Source organism: Aegilops tauschii, chromosome 7 (genome assembly GCF_002575655.3).
Source record: "Aegilops tauschii subsp. strangulata cultivar AL8/78 chromosome 7, Aet v6.0, whole genome shotgun sequence".
Taxonomy (NCBI): domain Eukaryota; kingdom Viridiplantae; phylum Streptophyta; class Magnoliopsida; order Poales; family Poaceae; genus Aegilops; species Aegilops tauschii.
In genome coordinates, this window is record NC_053041.3 from 564,164,305 (window position 1) to 564,172,301 (window position 7,997).

Sequence of the window (7,997 nt, forward strand, 5' to 3'; positions counted from 1 at the left end):
ATTCAGATCCGTATGTATCTTGCAAATCTCTATGTCTCCCTCCTCGACTTGATCGCGGATGGAATTGAAGCGGCTCTTGATGTGCTTGGTTCTCTTGTGAAATCTGGATTCCTTTGCCAAGGTAATTGCACCTGTATTGTCACAAAAGATTTTCATTGGACCCGATGCACTAGGTATGACACCTAGATCGGATATGAACTCCTTCATCCAGACTCCTTCATTTGCTGCTTCCGAAGCAGCTATGTACTCCGCTTCACATGTAGATCCCGCCATGACGCTTTGCTTGGAACTGCACCAACTTACAGCTCCATCGTTCAATATAAATACATATCCGGTTTGTGACTTTGAGTCATCCGGATCAGTGTCAAAGCTTGCATCGACGTAACCATTTACGACGAGCTCTTTGTCACCTCCATAAACGAGAAACATATCCTAAGTCCTTTTCAGGTATTTCATGATGTTCTTGACCGCTGTCCAGTGATCCACCCTGGATTACTTTGGTACCTCCCTGCTAAACTAATAGCAAGGCACACATCAAGTCTGGTACACAGCATTGCATACATGATAGAACCTATGGCTGAAGCATAGGGAATTGAGTCTGACTCAACTTCACACCTTGTAACACAGGCAACAACCCTTTCTTTGCTTGATCCTTTTTGAACTTCTTCAAAACTTTGTCAAGGTATGTGCTTTGTGAAAGTCCAATTAAGCATCTTGATCTATCTCTATAGATCTTGATGCCCAATATATAAGCAGCTTCACCGAGGTCTTTCATTGAAAAACTCTTATTCAAGTATCCTTTTATGCTATCCAGAAATTCTCTATCATTTCCAATCAACAATATGTCATCCACATATAATATTAGAAATGCTACAGAGCTCCCACTCACTTTCGTGTAAATACGGGCTTCTCCAAAAGTCTGTATAAAACCATATGCTTTGATCACACTATCAAAACGTTTATTCCAACTCCGAGATGCTTGCACCAGTCCATAAATGGATCCCTGGAGCTTGCACACTTTGTTAGCATCCTTTGGATTGATAAAACCTTCGGGTTGCATCATATACAACTCTTCTTCCAGAAAACCATTCAGGAATGCAATCTTTACATCCATTTGCCAAATTTCATAATCATAAAATGCAGCAATTGCTAACATGATTCGGACGGACTTAAGCAGCGCTACGGGTCAGAAGGTCTCATCGTAGTCAACTCCTTGAACTTGTCGAAAACCTTTCGCAACAAGTCGAGCTTTGTAGTCAGTAGCATTACCGTCATCGTCAGTCTTCTTCTTGAAGATCCACTTATTCTCGATGGCTTGCCGATCATCGGGCAAGTCAACCAAAGTCCACACTTTGTTCTCATACATGGATCTCATCTAAGATTTCATGGCCTCAAGCCATTTCGCGGAATCTGGGCTCATCATCGCTTCCTCATAGTTCGTAGGTTCGTCATGGTCAAGTAACATGACCTCTAGAACCGGATTACCGTACCACTCTGGTGCGGATCTTACTCTGGTTGACCTACGAGGTTCAGTAGTAACTTGATTTGAAGTTACATGATCATCATCATTAGCTTCCTCACTAATTGGTGTAGTAGTCACAGGAACTGATTTCTGTGATGAACTACTTTCTAATTCCAGAGAAGGTACAGTTACCTCATCAAGTTCTACTTTCCTCCCACTCACTTCTTTCGAGAGAAACTCCTTCTCTAGAAAGAATCCATTTTTAGCAACAAATGTCTTGTCTTCGGATATGTGATAGAAGGTGTACCCAACAGTCTCCTTTGGGTATCCTATGAAGACACATTTCTCCGATTTGGGTTCGAGCTTATCAGGTTGAAGCTTTTTCACATAAGCATCGAAGCTCCAAACTTTAAGTAACAACAACTTGGGTTTCTTGCCAAACCACAGTTCATAAGGTGTCATCTCAACAGATTTAGATGGTGCCCTATTTAACATGAATGCAGCCGTCTCTAAAGCGTAACCCCAAAACGATAGTGGTAAATCAGTAAGAGACATCATAGATTGCACCATATCTAATAAAGTGCGGTTACGACGTTCGGACACACCATTACGCTGTGGTGTTCCGGGTGGCGTGAGTTGCGAAACTATTCCGCATTGTTTCAAATGAAGACCAAACTCGTAACTCAAATATTCTCCTCCACGATCAGATCGTAGAAACTTTATTTTCTTGTTACGATGATTTTCCACTTCACTCTGAAATTCTTTGAACTTTTCAAATGTTTCAGACTTATGTTTCATCAAGTAGATATATCCATATCTGCTCATATCATCTGTGAAGGTCAGAAAATAACAATACCCGCCGCGAGCCTCAATATTCATCGGACCACATACATCTGTATGTATGATTTCCAACAAATCTGTTGCTTGCTCCATTGTTTCGGAGAACAGAGGTTTAGTTATCTTGCCCATGAGGCATGGTTCGCAAGTACCAAGTGATTCATAATCAAGTGATTCCAAAAGTCCATCAGAATGGAGTTTTTTCATGTGCTTTACACCAATATGACACAAACGGCAGTGCCACAAATAAGTTGCACTATCATTATCAACTCTGCATCTTTTGGCTTCAATATTATGAATATGTGTGTCACTACTATCGAGATTCAACAAAAATAGACCACTCTTCAAGGGTGCATGACCATAAAAGATATTACTCATATAAATAGAACAACCATTATTCTCGGATTTAAATGAATAGCCGTCTCGCATCAAACAAGATCCAGATATAATGTTCATGCTTAACGCTGGCACCAAATAACAATTATTCAGGTGTAAAACTAATCCCGAATGTAGATGTAGAGATAGCGTGCCGACGATGATCACATCGACTTTGGAACCATTTCCCACGCGTATCGTCAACTCGTCCTTAGCCAATCTTTTCTTACTCCGTAGTCCCTATTTCGAGTTGCAAATATTAGCAACAGAACCAGTATCAAATACCCGGGTACTACTGCGAGCATTAGTAAGGTACACATCAATAACATGTAACATATACCTTTGTTCACCTTGCCATCCTTCTTATCCGCCAAATACTTGGGGCAGTTCCGCTTCCAGTGACCAGTCCCTTTGCAGTAGAAGCACTCAGTCTCAGGCTTAGGTCCAGACTTGGGCTTCTTCACTTGAGCAGCAACTTGCTTGCCATTCTTCTTGAAGTTCCCCTTCTTGCCTTTACCCTTTTTCTTGAAACTGGTGGTCTTGTTGACCATCAACACTTGATGCTCCTTCTTGATTTCTACCTCTGCAACCTTTAGCATTGCGAAGAGCTCGGGAATCGTCTTATCCATCCCTTGCATGTTATAGTCCATCACGAAGTTTTTGTAGCTTGATGGCAGTGATTGAAGAACTCTGTCAATGACACTATCAACCGGAAGATTAACTCCCAGCTGAGTCAAGTGATTATGATACCCAGACATTTTGAGTATATGCTCACTGACAGAACTATTCTCCTCCATTTTGCAGCTATAGAACTTATTGGAGACTTCATATCTCTCAATCCGGACATTTGCTTGAAATATTAACTTCAACTCCTGGAACATCTCATATGCTCCAGGACGTTCAAAACGTCGTTGAAGTCCTGGTTCTAAGCCGTAAAGCATGGCACACTGAACTATCGAGTAGTCATCAGCTTTGCTCTGCCAGGCATTCACAATGTCCGGCGTTGCTCCTGCAGCGGGTCTTGCACCTAGCGGTGCTTCTAGGACGTAATTCTTCTGTGCAGCAATGAGGATAATCCTCAAGTTATGGACCCAGTCCGTGTAGTTGCTACCATCATCTTTCAACTTAGCTTTATCTACGAACGCATTAAAATTCAAAGGAACAGTAGCACGGGCCATTGATCTGCAACAACATAGATATGTAAAATACTATCAGGTACTAAGTTCATGATAAATTAAAGTTCAATTAATCATATTACTTAAGAACTCCCACTTAGATAGACATCCCTCTAATCATCTAAGTGATCACGTGATCCAAATCAACTAAACCATGTCTGATCATCACGTGAGATGGAGTAGTTTTCATTGGTGAACATCACTATGTTGATCATATCTACTATATGATTCATGCTCAACCTTTCGGTCTCAGTGTTCCGAGGCCATATCTGCATATGCTAGGCTCGTCAAGTTTAACCCGAGTATTCTGCGTGTGCAAAACTGGCTTGCACCCGTCGTATGTGAACGTAGAGCTTATCACACCCGATCATCACGAGGTGTCTCGGCACGACGAACTTTCGCAACGGTGCATACTCAGGGAGAACACTTGTACCTTGAAATTTAGTGAGAGATCATCTTATAATGCTACCGCCGAACTAAGCAAGATAAGATGCATAAAGGATAAACATCACATGCAATCAATATAAATGATATGATATGGCCATCATCATCTTGTGCCTTTGATCTCCATCTCCAAAGCACCGTCATGATCACCATCGTCACCGGCGCGACACCTTGATCTCCATCGCAGTATCGTTGTTGTCTCGCCAACTATTGCTTCTACGACTATCGCTACCGCTTAGTGATAAAGTAAAAACAATTACAGGGCGATTGCATTGCATACAATAAAGCGACAACCATATGGCTCCTGCCAGTTGACGATAACTCTGTTACAAAACATGATCATCTCATACAATAAAATTTAGCATCATGTCTTGACCATATCACATCACAACATGCTCTGCAAAAACAAGTTAGACGTCCTCTACTTTGTTGTTGCAAGTTTTACGTGGCTGCTATGGGCTGAGCAAGAACCGTTCTTACCTACGCATCAAAACCACAACGATTTTTCGTCAAGTGTGTTGTTTTAACCTTCAACAAGGACCGGGCGTAGCCACACTCGATTCAACTAAAGTTGGAGAAACTGACACCCGCCAGCCACCTGTGTGCAAAGCACGTCGGTAGAACCAGTCTCGCGTAAGCGTACGCGTAATGTCGGTCCGGGCCGCTTCATCCAACAATACCGCCGAATCAAAGTATTGCATGCTGGTAAGCACTATGACTATTATCGCCCACAATCTTTGTGTTCTACTCGTGCATATAACATCTACGCATAGACCTGGCTCTGATACCACTATTGGGGAACGCAGTAATTTCAAAAAAAAAAATCTTACGCACACGCAAGATCCATCTAGGTGATGCATAGCAATGAGATGGGAGAGTGTTGTCCACGTACCCTCGTAGACCGAAAGCGGAAGCATTATGACAACGCGGTTGATATAGTCGTACGTCTTCACGGTCCGACCGAACCTAGTACCGAAAGTACGGCACCTCCGCGATCTGCACACGTTCAACTCGGTGACGTCCCACGAACTCTTGATCCAGCTGAGTGTCGAGGGAGAGCTTCGTCCGCACGACAGCATGATGACGGTGACGATGACATTACCGACGCAGGGCTTTGCCTAAGCACTACAACGATATGACCGAGGTGTAAATCTGTGGAGGGGGGCACCGCACACGGCTAAACAATCAACTTGTGTGCCTATGGGGTGCCCCCTCCCCCATATATAAAGGAGTGGAGGAGGGGAGGGCCGGCCCTCTCTATGGCGCGCCCTAGGCGGAGTCCTACTCCCACCGGGAGTAGGATTCCCCCCTTCCCTAGTTGGAGTAGGAGAAGAAGGAAGGAGGAGAGAAGGAGAAGGAAAGGGGGGCAGCCCCCATCCCAATTCGGATTGGGCTTGGGGGGCCTCCACCTTGGCCGCCTCCTCCTCTCTCCCACTAAGGCCCATTAAGGCCCATGTACTCCCCGGGGGGTTCCGGTAACCCCCGGGTACTCCGGTAAATGCCCGAACTCACCCGGAACCCTTCCGATGTCCAAGCATAGCATTCCAATATATCGATCTTTATGTCTCAACCATTTCGAGACTCCTCGTCATCTCCGTGATCTCATATGGGACTCCGAACAACCTTCGGTACATCAAAACACATAAACTCATAATACGGATCGTCACCGAACGTTAAGCGTGCCGACCCTACGGGTTCGAGAACTATGTAGACATGACCAGGACTCGTCTTCGATCAATAACCAGTAGCGGAACCTGGATGCTCATATTGGTTCCTACATATTCTACGAAGATCTTTATCGGTCAAACCGCATAACAACATACGTTGTTCCCTTTGTCATCGGTATGTTACTTGCCCGAGATTTGATCGCTGGAATCTCAATACCTAGTTCAATCTCGTTACCAGCAAGTCACTTTACTCGTTCCGTAATGCATCATCCCGCAACTAACTCATTAGTCACATTGCTTGCAAGGCTTATAGTGATGTGCATTACCGAGAGGGCCCAGAGATACCTCTCCGTCAATCGGAGTGACAAATCCTAATCTCGATCTATGCCAACCCAACAAACACCTTCGGAGACACCTGTAGAGCATCTTTACAATCACCCAGTTACTTGTGACGTTTGATAGCACACAAGGTATTCCTCCGGTATCCGGGAGTTGCATAATCTCATAGTCGAAGGAATATGTATTTGACATGAAGAAAGCAATAGGAATAAAACTTAACGATCATCGTGCTAAGCTAACGGAATGGGTCAAGTCAATCACATCATTCTCTAATGATGTGATCCCATTAATCAAATGACAACTCATGTCTATGGCTAGGAAACTTAACCATCTTTGATTCAACGAGCTAGTCAAGTAGAGGCATACTAGTGACACTCTGTTTGTCTATGTATTCACACATGTACTAAGTTGCTGGTTAATACAATTCTAGCATGAATAATAAACATTTATCATGATATAAGGAAATATAAATAACAACTTTATTATTGCCTCTAGGGCATATTTCCTTCAATCGATGCCTTCAGGAAGGTTATGGCATCCACGGACGCCGCCGTCACAGACCCCAGCCATGGCCACAAACGGGTTTTCACCCGCCCTCAAAATCCTCTGGTCGACAACCAATACAGCCAGCCCACCTGCCCTCGCGGCATCTACACGCATCCACCAACCCGACAGTTGATACGTCTCCGAAGTATCTATAATTTTTTATTGTTCCATGCTATATTATATTCTTTTTTGGACATTAATGGGCTTTATTATACACTTTAATATTATTTTTGGGACTAACCTATTAACTGGAGGCCCAGCCCTGAATTGCTGTTTTTTGCCTATTTCAGAGTTTCGCAGAAGAAGAATATCAAACGGAGTCCAAACGGAATGAAACCTTCGGGAACGTGATTTTCGCAACGAACGTGATCCGAAGGACATGGACCCTACGTCAAGACATATAGGGAGGAAGTTTGATTGGAATAAATATAAATTCTTTTCTTATTTCTATTTTATGATTGACCAATATAAACATCAACAACTTCAACGATGTAGGGGGGCGCGCCTACCCCCCTAGGCACGCCCTCTGAGGGAATCCTGGATTAGGGGGTCCTCGGACAGCCAGACTATATCCGTTGGCCAGACTGTTGGACTATGAAGATACAAGACTCAAGACTTCATCCCGTGTCCGGATGGGACTCTCCTTGGCGTGGAAGGCAAGCTTGGCAATACGGATATGTAGATCTCCTCCCTTGTAACCAACCCTGTGTAACCCTAGCCCCCTCCGGTGTCTATATAAACCGGGGGGTTTAGTCCATAGGACAACAACAATCATACCATAGGCTAGCTTCTAGGGTTTATCCTCTACGATCTCGTGGTAGATCAACTCTTGTAATACTCATATCATCAAGATCAATCAAGCAGGAAGTAGGGTATTACCTCCATCGAGAGGGCCCGAACCTAGGTAAACATTGTGTCCCCCGCCTCCTGTTACCATCCGCCTTAGACACACAGTTCGGGACCCCCTACCCGAGATCCGCCGGTTTTGACACCGACATTGGTGCTTTCATTGAGAGTTCCACTGTGTCGTCACCATAAGGCTCGATGGCTCCTTCGATCATTGGCAACGATGCGATCCAGGGTGAGGTTTATCTGCCCGGACAGATCTTCGTATTCGGCGGCTTCGTACTGCGGGCCAACTCGCTTGGCCAT